This window comes from Micromys minutus (genome assembly GCF_963924665.1).
Source record: "Micromys minutus genome assembly, chromosome: 4".
In the NCBI taxonomy this organism is placed as follows: domain Eukaryota; kingdom Metazoa; phylum Chordata; class Mammalia; order Rodentia; family Muridae; genus Micromys; species Micromys minutus.
In genome coordinates, this window is record NC_137973.1 from 37,416,103 (window position 1) to 37,439,842 (window position 23,740).

Genomic DNA, 23,740 nt, shown 5'->3' on the forward strand with positions numbered 1-23,740 from the left:
CCAGTCTCAGGAGATCCCAACCCTCAGCAGACCTCTGTGGGCACCAAGCACACATGTGGTACACACACACACACACACACACACACATGCAGGTAGAGAACATCCATACACACAATATCAATATATATATTTTTAAATATATATATATATATATATATATTATATTTTATCCCTGAGCTAGGATGACTCAAAAGGTTAGGGTGTTTGCCACCAAACATGAAAATCTGAATTCAATCTCTAGAATCCACATGTCAAAAAGAGACCCCAGGACAAGGGACTGAGGTGCATATTTTACATATCAAAGCAGACCTGGCTATCAGGTTCTCCCAGCATCCCTCAGTCCCTACCTGGCATATCCTGCCCCCAACACTGAACTTTCCCCCAAAGACTTTAGTCTCTTCTCTATATAATTGAGACATTCTTTTCTCTCTTCCTTTCTTCTTCTTCGTCATCCTCCTCCTCCTCTTCTTTTTCCCCTTCTCTTTGCACATGAGTGCCCTTTCTCTCTTTCTCTTCCCCTGCCCCCCCCATGGCTACTCCTCTGGCCTCAGTCTTTGGGGCCAGTGCACTTGCACACGGGCAGCTTCCCAGTAAACCTACCTTTAATCTAACCTGGCTTGTATTGGCTCATTTCACTGACGGCAGAGAAATAACCTATCAATAGCCAGCTCCTTTAACTTGTCTTCTGACCTCTACACACTTGCTCTGATACATATCTTGCACACACACATCTAAGAATAGTTGTGGCCAGGAGTTGTGGCTAACAGGGGAATGATCACTGTGAGGTAAAAATGGAACTCAAGCCAGTGTTTCTTTCTGTGGCTGTACACCCCCCCCCACACACACAGGATTTCCCTGTGTAACAGTCCTGGCTGTCCTATGTAGATTGTCCTAAAGCTGTTTGTATTTTAATGTTAATTCCACTTCCCCAAGAAGGGCTGCCTAGTCACATGACTCCAGCTGAACCTTCCAATTTTATTAATTTGTAAAATAAAGGAAAGCCAGCGACTGGACGGGGCCAGGGAGGTGGAGAGGGCTGAGAGGTCTGAGGAGGTCAGAGGACGGAGGGGGAAGGTTGTGGCAAGATGGAGGTTCCCAAGGACCAGGTAGACCCAGGTGAGATTGATTGGCATTAAATAGCTATGAACATTAAGGATTTTATAGGTCTAATATCTCATATAGAAGGGCAGTTTGTATCTTTGTCTATCTAATGTAATCTTGTTGTGTAGAGGGTTTGTGGATTGAGAGTTGAATATATAAACCTGCATGAAAAGCTATTGGGCTGTAGAGTTGTATTTTTGTGGGATTTTGGGGTAGAGAGACACCCCAGGACAGAAGCAGAGAACAGGAGGTAGAAAACCACCAGGGAAGGGAGTTTCAAGGACAAGTTGGGCCATGAGGACAGCTCAGACTAGGTGCCAGAGGTGTGCACGGCATTGAACTAAAACTGGGCCTGAAGAGTGAGACCTCAGGGCAGATAAAGAGATAAACCACTTTTGTTTTTTAATATTTACTGCAACAGTCCTGAAACTCACTTTTTACTGAAGGATGGCTCAAACTCACTGAGGTCCTCTGTCTTCTGAGGCTAGGATTAAAGACCTTTTTCTTACATATTTTAACACACTAGAACTTTTGAAATCATCCCAACAAAACTTCAGGCATGGCCATATATAACTTCCCCCAGCAAAGTGAATCCGGTTCCCACTTACCGTGACCTTGCCATAGTATGGGTTCTATTGACTAGCTCCTGGGGAGGAAGGGTTTGTAATAAACAAAAGGTTCTATAGACTGAGAGGATTACTCGGGACTTGGGGTGGGGTGGGGGATTCAGGTGAAGGCTGGCTTCATAGAATAGCTAAAGATCAGTGGGTATTAATTAACACTTCCCTTCATGGCTTATGGATGGAAGAACAGGCCTTCAGCAGCCCTCCCCAGGAAGAGAAAACCCTCTGATTTCTCTAGTGCTGTCAGCTGAGCTCTACAGGGGATGGAGGCAAACAACCTTAATGTCAGCATCTTTGAGGCAGAGGCAAGTAGATCTCTGTAAAGTCAAGGCCAGCCTTGAACTCCAGGACAACCAGGACTTTATCTCAAGAATAAAAAAAAAAAAAAGTGGGTAGCTGGATGTCTGTAATCTTAGCACTTGAGACAGGAAGGCAAGGAGATCAAGAGTTCAAGGCCAGCCCAGGCTATATGAGACCCTGTTTGTCTAAAAGCAAAGTAAGCAAAGACAATCCTATGACAGGCATGCTGCTCAGTGGTTGAGCATTGCCTGATATACACAGGCCCTGGATTCAGTCACCAACACTGTATAACAATAACAGCCAGGAATGATGGTGTTGGGATTCTGTAAACCCCACCCCCTCAGTGACCTGGCAACAGCCAGGCATACCCCACCACACAGTTACCTGGCAACAGCCAGGTATGCTCCACCCCAGGTACCTAGCACTATAAAGGGGGCTGCATGCCCCCTTTCCTCTCTCTTGCTCTCTTGGTCTCTTGCTCTCTTGGTCTCTTGGTCTCTTGCTCTCCCCCACTTTCCCTTCCTCTCTCTATTCCCTTTTCCCCTCTCTCTCCACATGCTCATGGCTGGCCTCTGATTCTCTACTCCTCTCTTCTCTGTCTCTCTGTCTCTCTCTCTCTCTGTGTCTCTCTCTCTCTCTGTCTCTCTCTCTCTGTCTCTCTCTCTCTCCTCTCTCTCTTTCTCTCTTCTTCTACTACTCTCCTAACAACCTCCCCAACCCCATGACCTGAATAAACTGTAGTATACCGTCTGTGGCTGGTCCCTCAGGGGGAAGGGATTCCCAACATGGGTCCCCCAAAGGCACCCCCTTCCCCTCGTGCCTCGCTACACCTCCATGGACCATATTTCCTCCCCCACTCTCTTCATCTTTTTCCTAACGCTGGTGCCAAAACCTGGGACATAATCTTCCCTTTTTTATATACACATTATTGGTGCCCCATGTGAGGAGATTAGATTTCCTCACGTACATCTCTCTTCTTTCAGATAGCACTTCCTGTAATCCCAGCACTGGGGAAGAGGAGTCAGGAGTATTGCTCTCAAGTCAAGGCCAGCCTGGGCTATAGAATGCAATTTTTCCCCCAAATATCTTCATCCAATGATAATAATAAAACTGAAAGTAACTGTATTCCATGGTTGCAGAAGATGTGGTCAGCGTGTGAAAGACTCATCCCCAGGACCAGTAACACACACACATCAAAGTGTGTCCTATGGCATAACATATTATACAGTCATAGCATCTCTAGTAGTTCTCCATTCTCAGGCCTACAGGATAGACAGGCTTTCTCTTGCCTATCTAAAACCTGACTTCTCCTGAGTTCCCAGCAAAGATCATCCAGTTCAGTCAGTAAGTAAACACAGACCTTTGTTTATGCCCACACCACCTCTCCCCCTTCTCTGACACCTCATTCCAGGTCTGCTTTCTCCTCCATGAAGCACTGTAGGCTGAGTACTCTCTGTATATGTAACCAACTGATTGTACCTCCTTTGTCATAAATTATCTTCCTGTCCCGTGTGTGTGTGTGTGTGTGTGTGTATAGGCTTATGCAATCATATGTGCCAGTGTTTGTGTTTGCCTGTGTGTGAGTGTACACATGTACCTGCCTGTTGGTGAGGGTGTCAGTCTAGACTCCTACAGGAGAGGTTGTGACCGTGTCTTAAGGCATTGTAAAACCCAAATTGAGCCTTATCTATTTGAGGCACCCATGAATGAGACAAGAGACCGGGGATCAATGCAAAAGCAAGAGGTTTATTAGTTCAGAGCACTGGGGTGGCCCACATTCAGAGGAGAGGCAACCCCCGATATTCATTTGTACAGATTTTTATACACTTAGTAACGGGTAGACTACAGCGATGGTGACCAGGCATGCAAGCATTAGTGGGTTTAGTTGACTTTCAAATCGATTGGCTGCTGCCAACGTGGGTTTCATCTCAGGACCTATGCCCTACATTCCAGGGCTGTCCAGATAAGACACTTCTCCCTGGTAAATACTGTTTGGCACCTGCCTGGGTCATGTATTTCTTCCCCTACACTTGGGGCAAAGAACTCCTCCCTGGGAAGTGCTGTTTGATGCCTGCCTGGGTCATATATGAAGGTTCTTTCCCTACATTCCATGGGCTGCCCAGATAAGGTTGAAGCACTCCTTCCTGGAGGGTGCAGAACCATAAAAGCCCTTAGTGGGAGAGGGGAGCTGTAAGACCCTCAGTGGGAGGGGGAAGCTGTAAGGAGGGTGTGGGGCTGTAAAAGTTCTCAGCATCCCTCTGCATCTATCATGTGAATGAGTAAAGGTTAAAATCTGAATGGACTGAGAGGGTTAGTACTTCAGCCCAATTTTACAGATGGTTCAGAGACTCAGCCATCTTAAGTGGAGATCTTCCTCTGAGTTGCCACATGACTTTGTACATCCTGTGCAGTGTTTATTGCTCTCTAGCATGTGTTCTGATGTTCTTCCTACTTGCTTTACCGCTCTCTGAGCTTTTATAGATGACTTCTCATTGACTTGCTCCTTGAGTGGCGTGGTTCCCTAAGGCTCTATCTCGGGTCAGCTAACCTGCCTTCAATCCCCACAGTGTCAGTGACACACTGTATCTTTTGTCCGGTTGTGACAGGTGACACTTCCACCTGAATGTCCTGCAGACTCTCAGATTCAGCTACTGTCTTTGACCCTTCTCTCATCGTTTCTTCCCAAGTGGTCGCTATAAAACATTCCCTTACTTAGAACATGTCCCAAGACCCCCTTTTGGTACCTACTGCTGCTTGTTATGAGTTTAGAACTCATCTCACAATGACAGGCATACTTCTGCCCTCTACTCTACGTGTTTTCTACTGTCTCACTATCAAAGTAGCTTATCAAAGTAATCTCGCCCCAGAATTAATCTGAGAAGGCAATGGATTAGCTTGAAACTCATCTTTGGTTTTCTATGAACTGTGATTAGCATCTAAACTCTCGGAGCTGGAGATAGAACACTGGCCCAATAGGAGTGTGGTAGTTTGAATAAAAGGGCCACCGTGAGCTCATTGGGAGTGGCTTTATTAGGTGTGGCTTTGTTGGAGGAAGTGATTCTGTTCATTTCCTGCTGCCTGCGGATCAAGATGTAGAGCTCTTGACTCCTCCAGCATCATGTCTGCCTGCATGCTGCAATTTTCCCCACCATGATGATAATGGACTGAACTTCTGAAAGTGTAAGCCAGCCCAAATAAATATTTTCCTTTATAAGAGTTGCCTTGCACTTATGCCAGCATTCCCTGGGCAGCCAGAGTGTGAGGAATTTCATCCTGCAAATGTATGTGGAGCTGAAGAAGGCACACCCTGACCTGCCCATTCTAATCCACGAACGTTCATGTTCAGACGTGCAGCCCAAGCTCTGGGCCCGCTATGCTTTTTGGCCAAGAGAAGAGTTGTGTCTCTGAGCAATCTGAGTGCTGATGAGGTAACCAGAGCCATGGAGAATGTTCTAAGTGGCAAAGCCTGAAGTGTCTCCACTGAGGACTGTGAGCAAGCCCACCAGAACCTACTAGACTGAAGACAATGTGGGGAAATGTGTTCTTTTGGTCCTTATAAAGGTTATGCTGTGAAAAAAAAAAAAAAAAAAAAAGAGTTGCTGTGGTTGGGCTGGAGAGATGGCTCAGCACTGACTGCTCTTCCATAGTTCAATTCCCAGAAACCACATGGCGGCTCACAGCCATCTATAATGAGATCTGATGCCCTCTTCTGGTGTGTCCGAAGACAGCTCACATAAATAAAAATAAATAAATCTTAAAATAAAATCTAGAACAAGATCATAAAACTCTTTGCCAAAGAACAGCCTGGGGATAACCACAAAGATGGGGAAATAGCTTATCTCAGAATGGGCTGTCTGTGCTGAACAGACATGCTTGTGACAGAATGATCATGACAGAGGAATGAATGTAGACCACAGATCATCTGTGATCTCCTAGAACTCAGCTATGAAATTTTAGATTATCTAATCCTTCTAGAGAGTTCCTGCATACCTTTATCTGGGGTTGCCATTTGAAAGAATAGCTACCCCTGCATGCTGGTTGTTTCTGCCGAATAAATGCTCTTGGTTATTATATACTGAGTCTGGAATTTTCTTTCCACGATTTTTGCACCCTTACAGAACAAAGCAAATAATAAATAAATAACCACTATATAATAATATCAATAAATACTATAAAGAACAGAATGCAAAGCTTTTAAGAGAAAAGCTTATAATCCTGTGGTTAACTTACGCTCCCAGGAGGTGTTTTGTTTAAGAGACATAGTCTCATTCTGTAGCCTTAGCTGACCTGGAACTCATAGCTATCTGATCTGTCTCCCTCTGCTTCCTGAGAGCTGGAATCAAAGGAATACGTCATCATTGCTGGAGGTGAATATCCACTGTCATTTAACCGCTATGTAAGCATAGACCAAGGTATGTCTGTATGTGAGTATGAGTATTAGGGCACAGTGCATATGCCCAAAGATAAGTAAGTGCATCGGATCCCCCTATCCTGAGGGGCAGGTGGCTGTGAGCCTCTGGAAAACACCGTGTCCTTTGTAAGAATAAGAACCTCTTAACCACAGAGCCCTCTCTCTAGCCCTGATGATTGTTGAAAGGGTTAATTCACAGAATGTGCTATGTCTGATGTTCTTTACAGGTCCCTGTCATTTGGAGAAATGCAAACAACCTAATACAACAAACAAACAAACAAAACTCCCCATAAAAAAGGACCAAAACTAGGGGCTGGAGATGTCTTGATGGTGTGTTGTGTAGGGCCCTTTGTTGCAATGGTATGACACTTACTTAGAACATACAGGGCCCTTTGTTGCAATGTTATGACACCTGGAATATGTAGGGCTCTAGGTTTCACTACCACCTCATAGGAAGATAGACCTGTTTTGCCCCTATTTGACTGAAACCATGTATAGGCACTATTTTTAAATCTATTTTTACCAAGTTCTTATGCTTCTACTTCCCTTCCAATCCTTATTTCACCCTAACCCCTTCCAACTTCCCAACAGAAGGTAGGAGAGAAAGAAGGTTAGAGAGGGAAAGGGGCATAGACCTTTATAGGTTACTTCCTTTGATAGGGGCATTGGGTCCTTAGGGCAAGTGTGAGCTTCATGATTGTCAGGATAACTACAACTTCTTGTCTTTTTGTGCATGAACACTTGAGAAACTGCAGTGACAGCAACCAGGAAGAGCATGAGGAAGAACAGTCTCTTTGGCATGCCTCTGGCTCGCTCGGGGTTCTGCATTTATACCTCCAGAGTCCCCAGAATTAAACTATTTGCACCTGGCAGAGATCACTCCCCTACTAGTGCACGAAGCAAATCATAAACACCAGCTGTGAAGCAGCCTCTTACCCCATACCTGGGATTAAAACAAACATGTTCACATAACATAACTGTGTTTTGAAAGAAACCAAGATTCTCACTACAAACATGGTCCGCAAGAATGCGGCGTTTCCACAGGAACCTCATGTTCAGAGAAGGAAGAGGCCAGAGCCTGGCATCAGTCAGAGAAAGAACTTTATTCCCACGACAATAGTTCATGTGGTTCTAACAGTTTTCCAGGCCACTGGCAGGAGAGACTAGAGCAGAGACAATGATGGGTCAAAGTGTGTGGATCACCACTTCATTATGAACACCTCTTAACCTCTATTTAAACAGAAACCCCATGTCGGATCCCCAAAGACAGACTTGGAGGAGGTCACTGAGTCTCTCTATTTGCGCATCTTCCTAATGCATGTACTTTAGACAAATCTCCTTCCTCGTTTTCGGAGTAGTGAACATAGAAGGACAAGCCAAACATGTACAACTTTCAGAACCCAGGCTTTGGCCTTAACAATTCTGGCAACATTTCCTCCAACCAGGTCCTACCTACTTCCTAGTTTCTGCCAAATTATGAATCTATCAATGGATTAACCCACTGGGCAGATGGCTCTTCAGAACCCAGGCCCTACCTCTGAACCCCAACAGAGAAGTCAAAAAATAACACACAGGAATATTACCAGGTATATACATCCACAAAGCCCATTGCCTCAGCACATCTGTATCTCTAACAAAATGAGGAAACAGAGATTGGCAAAGTAATTGATTGACAGTTGGACCAGAGCTGGAGCAGGGGCGATGGACAGGGAGTCAGAAGCCCTATGGAAATGTACATATGGAAATGGATGGGAATGGCGACGCTCAGGCTCACCTTCAGGGAGACACCAACTTTACTCAGGGTGAATCAAGGGTTATATAGTTTGGGGAAGGAATAGGAATATCAGGATGGGCAAAGGTCATTGGTTGAAGGCTAAGGTACTGAGATACCTCATTTGCTTGGGGAGGCATCCCAGGAATCAGAGGTGCTTGCTGGATGGGTTCTTATTGAGAGAAAGGAAGTTGGACCTGTAACCTAACCATTGCTATCAAATGCTGTTCTACAGGGAGAATGTAGAGGTGTTCTGGGCTCCCCAGACAAGGTCAGAGAAGAAGCCCGACTGACAAAGGGAATCTGGTGTTTTGTACTGAGCTCAGGGCTTGTTGCCCTTTGACCTTAGCAGCAAGTTTTTCCAACAGTGGCAGAATCTCAGTCCAAAGGTAACTGTCTAAAGCTCACTGGGGTAGCACATACCAGGTTCTGCAGACTTAAACAGGAAATGTAAACCACACCATTCCTCACCAGCCAAGTTTGATACATGAAGCATCACAGGGAGGAAGGGTTCAAAGTCCACCCCACCGAGAAATAAGGGCTGTCTGAAGAGGTGGATTCAGTTTTTAAATGTTAGCTCTTGTAAATAAGATCCAAAGGAAGACTTAAAAGGACAGGGCCACCAACCACAGAGAACCACACAGTAGCTGGGAAGGAACATGGGAACCCAGTAAGGAGTAGATCTACCCTGAGAAAGTGCGTTTGTGGCAAGGAACCTAGTGCACTGAACACCAGTTCATTCTTTAAAATGAATATTTTATGTTTTAAAGGTTATTTTATGTATGTGAGCACACTGTCGCTGTCCCCAGACACACCAGAAGAGGGCATCAGATCCCCACCACAGATGGTTGTGAGGCACCATGTGGCCACCGAGAATTTTAACTCATGACCTCTGGAAGAGCAGCCAGCGACCCCAACCACTGAACCATCCCTCCAGCCCTAAACACCAGTCGAATACTGGAAACTAATACTCCAATCTTACCACAGCCCAGACTCTCTGAACATGGCAAAGATTTTTAAGTGCAAGAAGAAAGGTGGCCTAAGTAAAAATTTTTTTCCAACCATTGACCTAGCTCCTGATATGTAAGTACAAACATCAAAACACAAGTTACACGAAGAAGCAAAATGAGTTTCCTCCAAAATCTACCAATTCCAGAGTAATGGCCCCCAGTGAACGGGTAAAATTCCAAACAAAGAATTTAAATAATGAAGATAAATATCTCCAAGGAAATAAAAGGGGGCGACAAGAAAGTCCTGAATGAATCTAAGCGAACACAAACTGCTAATGGAGGAGAGAAATGAATGAAGGGCAGGCTATGGGATTCAGTTAACAATAACTACTTTTGGAAATGAAAACTTCAGTAAGTGGAACAGCATCGAGGGATGCGGCAAAAATCCTCAACAATAGAATGGGCCATGGGAAGGGCAGATCAGGACTGCAGACAAAGTAGAGGACAGTGCATTCTGTCAAAGATGACAATACATCTAAAGTGTGTGAGTAAAACATACAAGATAAGTAAGTCACCATGAAAAGTCTAACTTCACAAAGTATGGGGTAGAAGAAACAGTACTTCATACCAAAGGCATAGAAAATATTCTCATCTTGATTGTATCAGAAAATTTTCTGAGTGTATAGAAAAGAAGGACAAGAGGCACAGAGGACACCAAATAGACAGGACCAGAAAGGACTCTGTGTCGTGATATAGTTAAAACAGGAGACATACAGAATAAAGAAAATGCACTAAATGCTGAAAGAGTGAAGCACCTAGTCACACATAAGAAAGAGCAGGTCTGTCAGAATAGCAGCTGATCGCTCAACAGAGACTTGAAGAGCCAGAAGAACATGGAAAGGTTCATTTAAATCCGAAAGACTTATAACTACCAACCCAGGCTACTCTACCCAGAAAAACTATCACAGTTGGTGGAGAATTCAAAATATTTCACAATAAAAGGAAGCTAAAGGAATTCCATCTACCTGCTCTAATCCAGGGCCTCTTATTGGCCGAGAGCTCAGCAATTAGGTAAAGTGGCTCACCAGAGAGTCCTAGAGATCATCCTGCCTCAGCCTTCCCAGTGCTGGGATTACAAAGCACATGGGAAGGAAAAAAAAAAAAAAAAAACCCATGCGTGGATTTTCTTTTTAGGGTTTTATTATTTTATCATGTTTATTTATGTCCATGTACGCATGTCTGTATGGGTGTCTCTGTCTGTCTGTGTATGTTTATCACATATTTGTGGATGCCTACAGAATCCAAAACAGGTATTAGCTTCCCTGGGGCTGATGTTATAGGCAGTTTTGATCCACCTGACATGGTTTCTTGGAATTGATCTCGGATCCTCTAAAAGAGCAGCAAGTGCACTTAACCACTGAGCCATCTCTCCGCTCCCCATACCTTACAGGGTCCTTTGAACCAAACTTAGGTCCTCACGCCTGCAAGGCAAACCACCCTACTGCTCTCTCTTCCCAACCCATGGGACTGGGTGTATAAGTGACCCATTTTGAGGACTCTCTCAGTCTTCAGAATGAGATCCTAACAGTTTGACCACCAGTGAAGTTCTACATCTTCACATTTCAATTGGGCCTGGCTGAGCTAAAAACCCTGAATCATAATCAGTCTTCAGACAGTTGCTCCTTTGCATTCCGGATCCCGAAAGGGCTGGAGGTTCGGCACCAGTGTGCATTTTACATTAGGCCTTCCAGGTTCTACTACACAGGAAGTTAGAAAGCGGCAAACATGAGTACATTGGCCAAGTGTTTTAGGAATTCTAGAAAGGCCAATACAGTTTTATCCCATATGACTTTAGGACCATCGGCTAGCTTCTCATCATGATTGCCGAAGGAGCAGTGAGCGCTAGGGAAACATTTGGGTCCAGACTGGATGGAGATTTCCTTTCCAAACAGACACTGGGAAAGGTATTCTTATGTGTCTTAAGACTCTCCAAAACCAGAGGGTAGTGAGAGACTCACCAACTGTTATTGGCATCTCTTGGATAACCTATTGTGGTTTCCTTCAAACTCTAGAAGGGATATACTCTGGTGTGTTTTCTTATGACACTAATGGGACCAGTCACTTCAGGTCCAGGTTAAGATGGTAGTCACCTAGAGGTGGCCAGAGGGTACATTTGCTAAGGACTCAAAGGGACCATGTTGTAGATAAATCTATACTGGAAATGTTATAACCACAAATTTTCGGGCCAATCAAGCCAATTATCAAAGACACAGAACAATACACAAAAGCACATTGACCTAGATTTCTCCATAGAGACTACCAGGAGAATGTAGTGAAGGCTTTCTCATCTCACATGCCTCGAGCTCTGGTAGCTAAGGTGCTGGACAAATCAGTAGCCACCCCAGCAACCAAAGTCAATGTCAGGAGCCATTGTTTCAGGGTCCCCAGTTCACTGTTTCATGAAGAAGTCCATTAGGGCCAAATTTTAAGAAGTTCCTGGTAAATAAAAAGTACCAGAGCCCATGGTTTAGAATCAAGCTTCTGCACTGGCTCCAACACACCTGCTAAAGCCACTCATGCCTAAATTTCATGTCAGTAGACACAAACTAAGCCATTTGTCTCTCCTTGACAGAAATCAAAATGAGAGCAACAATAGGCAAATTTCTCAAGCAAGCCAGTTTCAGTTAGACTAGTCCCTCCGGCTTTTGTCTTAGCACACAGCCTTTGCTATAACTTGCTATTAGCCAGTGTGGTGGTTTGAATATGCTTGGTCCAGGGGAAGTGACCTTTGGAATGGGTGTGGCCTTCTTAGAAGAATTGTGTTACTGTGTAAGTAGGTTTTGAGGGCTCCAGTGTTCAAGCTTCACACAGTGTGGAAAGGGGACTCCTCCTGGCTGCCTGAAAAAGAGACAGTCCTCTCCTGGCTGCCTCGGATCAAGATGGAGAAGTCTCAGCTCCTTCTCCAGTGTCATGACTGCCTGCCATTCTTGCCATGATAATACTGGACTGAACCTGTTTAATGTTGCCCTTTATAAGAGTTGCCTTGGTCATGATGTCTCTTCACAGCAATAAAACCCTAACTAAGACTGTCAGCCAGTTATTTTTCTGCTGTTCTTGTCCCTGCCTTACTAGGAAATTAATTTTGAGGTGAAACTCCTCCTCTTTTGTTTGTGTTTACCTCATCTTTTCCTGTTTATATAGCTTGCTTATTCTAGTTGGTTAACTGGTTCATTTACTCTTTTTAATAGAAAAAAAAAAAAAAACCCAATTCTAGACCCAAAAGTGAAGTCAATCTTTAAATAGAATATTGCTGTTGTTGTTATTAATGATGATGTTGAGACAGGGCCTATGTACTCCAAACTAGCTTTAAACTCACTGTGTACCACAGGTGGCCTAAAACTTTTTTTAAAAAATATTTATTTATTTATTATAAGTACACTGTTGCTGTCTTCAGACACACCAGAAGAGGATTTCGGATCTCATTACAGATGGTTGTGAGCCACCATGTAGTTGCTGGGATTTGAACTCAGGACCTATGGAAGAGCAGTCAGTGCTCTTAACACTGAGCCATCTTTCCAGCCCATGCCTGAAACTTTTTATCCTTTTGAGCCCACATTCTTACTACTGGATCCAAAAAGGTGTAATGATACCCAGCTTAAGATAGTGGTTTCTCTTTGGCACACCCTTGGTCTCTCTCTATGGACTAAATATATATTACTCTTTAAGCACTGGTGTGTGACAGTATGCATGGTTTCCTGTAACTAGGGGAACTACCCAGGCTTCAGAATGTTTTGCGGTTTGTTGTTGTTTTTAAGACTTATTTCTGTCTTATGTGTATAGGTGTTTTTGCCTATGTGCATGTCTGTGTACTATGTATATTCAGTGCCTGTAGAGGCCAGAGAAGAACATGGGGGGCCTGTGGAACTGGAGTGGCAGATGACTGTGAGCTGCCATGTGGGTTCTGGGAACCCAGGCAAGAGTGGTGCTCATAACTACTGAGCCATCGCTTCAGTCCCAGTGTTCAGAATTTTATTAGAGCTTAACTACTTAACTATACAAAAAAGATATATTTTTCTTTCATTTTGGTTGAAGGGTGTGTGTGTGTGTGTGTTTGTGTGTAATGTCTATGGTATACGCTCATGTATGCATGCAGGTGCACACACCCATGTGCACTCACGGAGACCCCTAAAGGAAGTCATGTCCCCTACTCTATATCATTGATCATCTTATTCTCTGCTCTCACTGAGCCTGGAGTAGGCCTGGGGTGAGAAGTTTCAACAAGCCTTATTCAGTGGGTCTCACAGTCCTGGGATCACAGAAATGAGTATGTTCATGCACACACTTTTACCTCCATTCTGGGCATTTGAATATGGGTCTTTAAGCTTGTCCAACAAGTGTCATACCTGCTGAGCTATCACCCCAACTTCAAGATTGATTTTTTAATATGATCCATTTGTCTCCAGTTCCTGATACCATACCTCACTTAGCCAGAGTTTCTGGAAACATTGGGGAGCCGGGTGTAGCACAACCCCCTTGGAAGGTATGAAGGTACTCTAAAGCCGTATTTTTCTTTCACTGTTTGTCGATCTGAATATTGAAACAATGGACCCCAGGGCCAGCAGGGTGTATCAGTGGGAGGAAGTGTGCATGCACAAGCCTGACTATTCAAGTTTGATCTTACAGCCCACTGGAAATGGAGAAAAACAACTCCAGAAACTGACCTCTGACCTGCCACACATAGTCACACACTCACACAATAATAATTTAATTAGTAAATTAATTTAAAACAATGGGTCCCATAAAATTACAATTTCCCCAGGAGGCTTACCCTGGGAGAAGGAAAAATCTGGGACCCTGGCGCTAGCCAAAAGGGAGACTTGTCTCCTATAAGTAAATTTTATGTCTAAGTTCTGTCAGCTTGCCATATTGCCTTGCAGGAGGCGCCTGCACCAGAGACAGAGACAACAGCAGGACTGCTCCCCTCTCCCTCTCTTTCTCCCTTTCTTTCTTTTATCTTTTTCCATTTTTAAATTTTCTCTATTGTACATGTGTGGGTGTTTTGCTTGCATGTGTCTGTGTACTATGTAAGTGGTGCAGTGCCTAAGGAGACCAGAAGAGGGCACTAGAAACCCTGAAATTGGAGTTAGACAGTTAAGCGCTGCCACACGGGTGCTGGCAATCAAACTGGTGTGCTCTGGAAAACCAATTAGTGTTCTTAACTGCTGTGCCATTTCTTCAGTTCCACCAACCCCCACTTTTTAGATAGAATCTCACTATATAGCTCTGGCTAGCCTAGAACTCCACTGTGTAGATCGGGTTGGCCTCATACTCTCTCGTTTTCCTGCCTCTACTTTTGATCTGCCTCCTAAGTGTTCAGATTAAAGGCAAGTGCCACCAAGCCTGGCCCCAGAAATACTCTTAATATGCAAATGTAAAATATTAAATTTGTATTAAGGCTGTGATACATGTAAAATATCTTTGTCAGAAATATTTATTTTAAATTTTCTTTTCATAATGAGAAGTACCAAGACACGTTGTCTCTACAACCAGTGACACAGAGGATCAGCATGTCAGGTCCAAAGGAAAGCCCAGGAAGCCACGTGTACTGTACAGAAATGACAGCTTTGCTCAGCTCGAGCTGACCTGTAGAAGAACTGCTAAGAACTTACAGCCAGCATTTCTCAGGAAACTTCAAGATGGGTTTCTATCTGCCAGGAAGGGCCACCTCTCTCTCCATTTGTGTGTCTGTAGTTACAAATCGAATCCCATGCTGGTCCCCCATTCTGACCCTTCTCTCCTCCTTTACCCTAACTCCAGGCTGTTCCAGGTCACAGGCTTCCTCCCTCCAGCTTTCTGCCTCAGAACCCAGATGGTTTTCCACGCTGGCTTCCTGGTCCCTGGCCCTTTTCTTGCTCTTCTGGACTTACCCAGATTCCTCTAGCTGTTCTCTCTCCCCGCACCCTCTCTCTCTCTTTGCCATAATAAAAACCTTCCACTAAATCATGGAATGGCCATTTCTTTACTGTGCCTTCTCTTACACAATCTAAGCTGTTCTGCAGGTCATAGAAAAGCGTCTTCTGAGCTGGAGAGATAGATCAGTGGTTAAGAGCACTGACTGCTCTTGCAGAGGTCCTGAGTTCAATTCCCAGCAACCACATGGTGGCTCACAACCATCTATCTGTAAGGTGATCTAATGCCCTTTTCTGGTGTGTCTGAAGACAATTACAATATAGTCATATAAATAAAATAAATAAAAATTTTTAAAAGAAGGAAAAGCATCTTCTGTCATGAAGACTTAAAAAAAAAATAAACTAATAGTTGAGTTTTTTTTTTTTTTACATTTTTTTTGGGGGGGGGCGCTGAAGAGATGGGTCAGTGGCTAAGAGCACTGACTGCTCTTGCAGAGGTCCTGAGTTCAATTCCCAGCAACCACATGGTGGCTCACAACCATCTGTAATGGGATCTGAGGCCCTCTTCTGGTGTGTCTGACAATTGCTACAGTGTACTCACAGAGAGAGAGAGAGAGAGAGAGAGAGAGAGAGAGAGAGAGAGAGAGAGAGAGAGAGAATGTAAATTTAAAAGAGTGTAGAGGGCATGAGCCCTGTGCCCACAGAGAGGCCCTGAGAGAAGCAGGAATGTCAGCAATAGGGGTTTCTCCTTGGTGGAGGAGATAGCATCAAACAACTGCATTCCATCCAGAAAGCTGAGGGTAGGGTATGAGGGACAACCCTCACCCTAATCCCTCAGAATGAGTATTGCATACCCTCCTTCCCTAGACCATTACCCACTCTTAGGGGAGATGTCACACGGACTTTATGGCCTGCTGACCTCTGTTTTTGCCAGAGGCCATATTGGATTCTATGCCTTTTAGCTATAGGACCCACCCTCATGGTCACATGTACTCTGTGAAAGAGCTTTTATGTAGTTACACATTAAGCTTTGTTATGCACCTGGAATTGAAATGATTATGGGAATTATTAAAGCCTGGAGACCATTTTCCAAATTTTGTTGTGTTTAAATAAGTCTACAATAAAGCATCTGGCATTAGACTCTCTGAAATCTGATCCAGGTTGATGAAATCAATCTGCACCTGCCACCAGGGTATGGGCCTCCTTGAGTGTTGACCGTTGCTGGGATAGTATGAGCCCAGGAGGCAAGAGTGTGTTTATGTTTTCAACAAAAATGGTAAACACTGTGACCTTCAGGATAGCCCTTAAGGCTGTGGTAAAGAACATGAATTAAAAAATAATATAATTTCTTAATTAGGCAAAATATAAGGATGCAGTATGAGTTATATGAGGGGCTTCACAGACCTAAAAAGAACAAAGGCAGCTGTGCTATGAGCCAGCATTCAGAAAGCTATCAAGGAAGGAGATACAGAGATTTGGGGAGTGGTGATCACAGAGCAAGATCCCATCCAGCTGAGTTTATTGTTTGTGCTTACAAATGCAGCCAAGTCCTGAGTTCAAAGTCAGTTTGGGACAGAGCTAGCTAGATCTGGATGGGATCCCACCCAGATAGTTTATTGTCTGTGCTTACAAATCAGGCAGATTTCTGAATTCATTTGGGGGGGTATTTTTTTTTTTATGTACTTATTGTCTCTTTTTAAGAACCAAGGGCCTGGTGTCATGGAATGCTGATTATTATGGGATAACCAAAATGCTGATTCATGGAGTAAATGAGTAAATTGATATGTAAATAAAAGGGTGGGCTTTGGTCTTTGAGAGCTGAGCTATCTGGAGATTTTCAAAGCTGTCAGCTTGTACCCGCAATTGACTTTTGCCACTCCTGAACACCCTTTATTCAAAACCCCTCTCCAAGCTGAGGTTGGTCCTTGGCACCTTCCCTGGTCTGCTCTAAGCAGATGGTTGCACCTGGGGAAGGAGGAAATAGTTCTCCAGTTACACCTGGGAGAAAAGTGGAAGTTCACTTCCTTACCTATTCATAGTTTTTGTTCTTCTTTTTTACCAGTAATTTGTATAATTAGAAGACCCAAATCCTTCCCTTTTTGTTATCAACCTACTCACAACTGTTTTAAGGTACAGGTGTTGGATGCTTTCAACTAAACATTATTGGTATTAAAAGCAACTTATCCGATTTATCCAAAGTCAGTCAGGTGACTCAAGGACCTGGTAAATGGCTGACTGGGTGTCTAGAAAGGCTCTGTAAGACTTGTTGGATATTTACCCCTATATATCTAGATGCCATCCGGTCATTGCCTTTGTATGCAGTTGGCGCTTGGAATAATTAGTAAAGTACAGAAATTAGAGGGAAATAAAGGAATGAATAGGTCTCAGTGTTTGAAAATTGCTCAGAAAGTTTACTACAGCTGAGGGAATTCTGCTGAAGGCAGACAGTTAAAGAAGCTCTCCTATGAAGTGATGGCTGCCGTTAGGGGAAAGACAAGAAGGGAAATAGGGAAAGCAGACCCGGAGAAAGGGTCCAAAACTAACACTGATGAAGCCCTGAGTGCAGAGGAAAGAAAGGAGTCACAAATCAGATAACTGGTGTCAGTCTCTGTTTATCTGCTCCACAAGGCTCACTGTGACCTTACTGTCAACATTAGCCAGAATACTAATCCTTATTCTGATCAGGCTAATGGTGGGACCCTGATTTCTCAACTTCATGGCCAATTGTTTTAAACAAAAGAATAAACTCACTTAAGCTACTTGTTTTTAGGACCAACAAGGGCTCCCTAGATTAGTCAATGACTTGATTCATGCACATAGAACCAGGGGGGTCTGACAAGGCAAAACAGTGCAGAGGTTTCTCCATTTTGTATTGTTGAGAAGTGTAGATTAATTTCAATTCCACAACGTGACTGCTCTGACAAGAAAGCATATCCCAAAACTTTCTAGGCCTGTGTGATCTGGATGGAACACAGATGTGCCTTTAATCCCAGAAGACAAAAGCAAGCAGATCTCTGAGTTCAAGGCCAGCCTGGTAGAGAGCAAATTTCAGGTAAAGAAAAGCTTAAATTCAGACATAGTAGAGCACCCCTTTAGTCCCATTACTCAGAAGACAATGGTGTGCAGATCTTTGAGTTCTAGTTCTGTTGAGTTGAGTTAGTGAGCTTAGAGCAGAGCAGTGCAGTGGAGTTGAATTCGTTCATGAGATCATGAGGTCCAGTGCAAGTCAGCAGAAGCAGTTGAAGCCAGAAAATAAGATGGAGCCAGAAGATTAGAACAAAGTGCCAGAGTTAGTTCGAAGCCAAGCAGAGTCATTGAATGAGAGGCTGAGAGGAGCCTGTAGGGAGTGCTTCGGAGTTAACTTTGACTGACTTCTGGCTTATGATTAATCGTGAATGAGTCTGCTGACATCTGTCTTTGTTGTTAATAAGGAGGTGAGTTATACCCTGACAAGTTCCTCTTCTTGCGCATATGTCCTGGAGAGACTCTCCTAGCCTGAAGGAAACAGCCTTAGTCAGACATAGATATGTGTACCACCAACTCACCACATAAACATTTGTGGTCATGTGTGCCTTCCTGGAATTGCTCATGCTTTGTGTTGCTTGCCTTTAAAATACACTGAGAATATGCACTTGCTCGATAGGATGGTATTGACTTACAGCCCTCCCATCTCTGTCTCTTGCATCTTCTTTCTACCTTTCCTATAATCCTCACTCCCCCTGTTATTGTCCCCAAGGAGGTTGGTCAGCAGGCCCTGACAGAAGCCAGTTTGAGTCAGTCAGCTTGGAGAGGAGTTTGAGCCTGCACAGCTAAATTGAACCAGCCAGTCAGAATTCAGAAAGAGCTAGAAAGGGTGAGATTATTCAGCAGTAAGCCTCAGAGACAATTACAACTGGGATATAAAAGCTACATTTGCAGGTAAGGCAATTTTAAATTTAACTAGAATTTGATCTCCTGGAAGGAGAATCACATGGAAAATTATCCAACTCTATCAAGATGCCCCAGCTAACTTGCCTTAGCTTCTTTTAAACTGCCTACTTGTGTAAATATTCTCCTGCAGATGCCAATCAAGGTATCAAGGTACCAGGATGTGGGTTTTATCTTTCAAAACCCCTTACCCTAAACTCTTTGGCCTATACTTGGGTCCCAAACACTTGAATGTGCCCCCAGCCAGCTAGAATACAATCTTTCCATTGACTGTAAACTGGTCCTGTGAAAGATCAGTAAATGCCCTGAACCACTGAGCCATCTCTGCACCCCTGAGATTTTGTTCAAGTTTTTTCAAAGTTTGCTGCCAAGAACGGAAAAACAAAACAAGAGTGCTAGCTTATAGTAAAAGAGATGCTATCTCGGAAGGCATGGTGGGATGGGTGGGAAGACAGAGGTGGAAGGGGAGGAGCTTAACAAAGAGGGAAAGAGCCCTTTATAACTATCCCCCAGGAGTGTGGAGCCTGGCTATAGCCCAAAGCCAGTTTCAGAATCATCTTTACCAGAGCTGGAGAGGCAGAGATAAGGGAGCAAGTTTGTTTATGAATTCCTGCTGCCTCTGCTAAAGATAGGGGTCAGGGCAGCTGGAGAGGAACGGCCTGATTTTCCAGGCTGCAGATCTGATAGAGAGGACCGTGTCTTAAAGTGGCAGCCACGGATCTAATCCTGAAATACATTGTGCCTGAAAGCGATGTCTCCAGCACAAGACACCAAGGTGAAAAGTATTCAGTCAGTGTGGGTAACCACAAGCCAGTTAGGCCTTCCGTTTCTGTATCATTCCCTGGCTGTCCTGGAACACAATCTGTAGACCAGGCTGGCCTTGAACTCAGGGACCCATCTGCCTCTGCCTCCTCAGGGTTGGGATTAAAGGTATACTATAAAATGATGTTATCTCAGATATCTGGACCTAAAAATCACTTTGTTTTTCTTTTTAAATGTTTACCTTGGGATGAAAAAAAGAAAGATTAGATCTTTTAAGAACTGACATTATGCCAGTCAGTGGTAGCACAGGCTTTTAATTCAGGCACCTGGGAGGCAGAGGCAGGTGGATCTCAGAGTTTAAGGACAACCTGGTCTACACAGTAAGGTCCAGGACAGACAGCCAGGGTTCCACAGAGAAACTATATCAATCAATCAATCAATCAATCAATCAATCGATCAATCAATCTTATGTTTCAAGTAACAGTTAATCATAAAAACTCTTTTGAATTTTTGTTCATGTCTTAATGTTTAGCATCATATTAATTTATGTACTTCATATAAATCATACTTTGAGCAAGTTATCAAATTATGGCTGTCATTTATATACAAAAATTATATATTGATTAAAAAGAAACCTTGCCTCTGGACTATTAATTTTTAAGTTTTAAGATGCTTTGGCAATGGTATCATTTAATTCATATATTTGTGTTTATTTTTGGTTAGAGATGGATATTGAGTTGTGTCATTCAGGCTCTGGTTTCTAGGCCATATCATTGTGATTGGCCATCGATTACAGCCAGTGATTCCTGAGAGGGGAACCTGGGAAAGGAGAGCAGTGTGTGTGTGTGTGTGTGTGTGTGTGTGTGTGTGTGTGAATGTATGTGAGTATGAGTATGTATGTGAATGTGTGTGTGAGTGTGTGTGAGTGTGTATGTGAGTGTGTATGAGTGTGTATGAGTGTATATGAGTGTGTATGAGTGTGTGAGTGTGGTGTGAGTGTGTGTGTCTAAGTGTGTATGTGTGTATGTGAGTGTGTGTGTGTGAGTGTGTGAGTGTGTGTGTGTGTGTGTGTGTGTGTGTGTGTGTGTAAGATACCTCAGGTGGCAGAGGAAGAGAATAGACTCTTGGGAAACAGGCTTCATTGAGACAGCTCATTTTAATGAGGGAGAAACAAAGGCTGTTTAAACATTTGGGGGGTCACTGGGGGCTTTGGGGGTGAGCACTCATCATTGGCCAGGGCCTGCATGCTGAAGATACCTCATTTTGCATGAGGAAGAATTCCAGGTGCTCCTGGACACAACCTTATCAGGAGAGAGGAAGTTTAACCTGGCTACTCAGCTATGTGACTTCCTCAGGTGAGGCAAAGATGGGGGAACAGTGTTATGTGGGCTGGGCATGCAGGGAGAAGTGATCCTACTCAAGTCGATCTCAGGACCAGGTTTCTGGAGTTTGGACACACCTCGACCCCACCCTTGCCCCAGGCCAGCTCACTAGGTACCAGGACTCCCTGGCCCAACAGAAGTCACCCATTACTATTGTACTGGGGTTGATCTGTTACTTTTACACCTAGTAGTATTTGTTTTATGGAATTGTGTTTCTTGTGTTCAGGGCATGTTTGTAATTGGGCTGTTCCTCTAATCGCTAGCTTTGGTTTACATCTAGCTCCTTAGGTGGTAGAAGTGACCTGCTTGTTTCCTAGGGACACATTCTTCGAATACCTTTTGTCATGTGTCTGGCCTGTAGGCCTGTATATGTCGGCCTGTCTTGATTATTAATGTAGGAGGGCCCAACACACTGTGGACAGCGCCATTCCCTGGACAGATACTCAGAGGCTGTATGGTAAAGCTGGCCAAGCATATGCTTAAGAATGAGCTGGTGAGGAGCACCTGACGTGATTTCCACCTTTGGGTCCCTGCCCTGCTCTCTCTCAGTGATTGTCAATGACCGGGAAGCACAAGCTAAATAAACCCTTTCCTCTCTGACATTGCTTTGGTCAGAGTATTTTGACGCATCCACAGGACCAGAAATTGCTACTAAAAGTGGGGTGTTGCTGTGAAAGACCTGACCCTGTGGCTTTTCATGCCTTTAGGGTTTTTGTTTGTTTGTTGTTGTTGCTGTTTGTGACAGCGGTTCTCTGTGTAGCTCTGCCTCTCCTGGAGCTCTCTGTAAACCAGACTGGCTTCAAATGCAGGGATCCTCTTGCCTCTGCTTCTTGAGTGCCGAGGTTAGCGGCATGAGCCCCACCTGGCACCTTTGGACTGTTTTGATGGAAGATTGTGGAAGCATTTGGAATTGTAAAAAAATTTTAAGTGCTTAAGGAAGAGTGTTTGGGCTCTGCTTGTGGGAGCTTTAGAAGATACAAACAGAAGGTAAATGTGGGGCTGGAGAGATGGCTCAGTGGTTAAGAGCACTGACTGTTCTTCCAGAGGTCCTGAGTTCAAATCCCAGCAACCACATGGTGGCTCACAACCATCTGTAATGGGATCTGATAACCTCTTCTGGTGTGTCTGAAAACAGCTACAGTGTACTCACATAAATAAAATAAATTAATCTTTAAAAAAAAATAAGAAGGTAAATGTGGATGCTTAGTTGTGCGGTTTCAACATCGAGCAAAGATTCTATCAGAAGTGGGGAAGAGGCCATTTGTCCAATATTCTGGCAAGAAGCTGTGTGTATTGATCAGCTGGAAGCTGATTATTCAGCTCTGATTAATAAGACATCAATGCTGTTGAATGAAATTACGGAGAGCAGCCAAGGCTTGGAACCTTGTAGAGGGGTCCAAGGCCTTGTGGAGAGGCTAGAAGAAACTACTGGTGAATATGGATATTGGGAATTCCTGGTACTGGGCTGTGCTCAAGGGATGGTGTCAGCTGTCGAACTGAGCTGGCTCAAGTCTATGAGGTGACCTGTGTGTCTGTCAATAGGGACTGCCTGAGCCTTTGGCGTCAGAGGACATAAACTCCACATTTGAACACCGAGTTCAGGACATTGCTGGATTTGGGTCTTATTTTCATCTGATTATTTCTGTGTCAAAGTTCTTCCCTTTTGGAATAGTGAGAATTTATTTATCTTTTATTTTTATGGGATCTCAGGGGTTCTCTGGGTAGTCCCCGGCTATCTTGTATCTTGATTTGTAGACCAAGCTAGCCTACAACTCAGAGATCTGCCTGTCCCTGCCTTTCTGGTACTAGAATAAAAGGTTTGCACCACTACCAGGAAGCAGACTGGATCTTTAATGAAACCTTAGATTCTTAAATTGTTAAAATTTTTGTAAAAAATTTTATATATATATACACATACATACATACACACACACACACACACTGTTGCTGTCTTAAGACACACCAGAAGAGGGCATCCGATCCCATTACAGATTGTTGTGAGCCACCATGTGGTTGCTGGGATTTGAACTCAAGATTTCTGGAAGAGCAGTCAGTGCTCTTAACCACTGAGCCCAAGTGTTGAAATTTTTAAAGGCTATGAGACTTTTAGATTTTGGACTGTATTTTATATTATGCTATTAACATGAGATCTCAGGGGACAGGGAATGAACAATTATGTCTAAAACCAATGTATTGGTATGTCAAGTTGACAAAGGTCAGAGTGTCTTGGTTGTGATTTTTTGCTGGTTTGTTTATTTAGATTTTTTGAGACATGGTTTCTCTGTGTAGCCCTGGCTATCCTGGAACTTGCTCTGTAGATCAGGTTGGCCTGGACTTCAGAGATCTGCCTGCTCTGCCTCCTGAGTGTGGGAATTAAAGGTGTGCACTAGAACCAGTTGGCATACTGCTTATCTTCAATGGCCAAAACTTAACCAGAGCATGGAGTCGCTGAAAAGGGAATCTCATTGTGTTATTATCCAGATCAGCTGGCCTTTGCAAGAATGTCTTGATTGGTAATTAATGTAATTAATGTAGGAGAGCCCAGTTCACTGTGGGTATCTCTATTTCTAGGCAGATGGTCTTGAACTGTATAAGAAAGCTCAC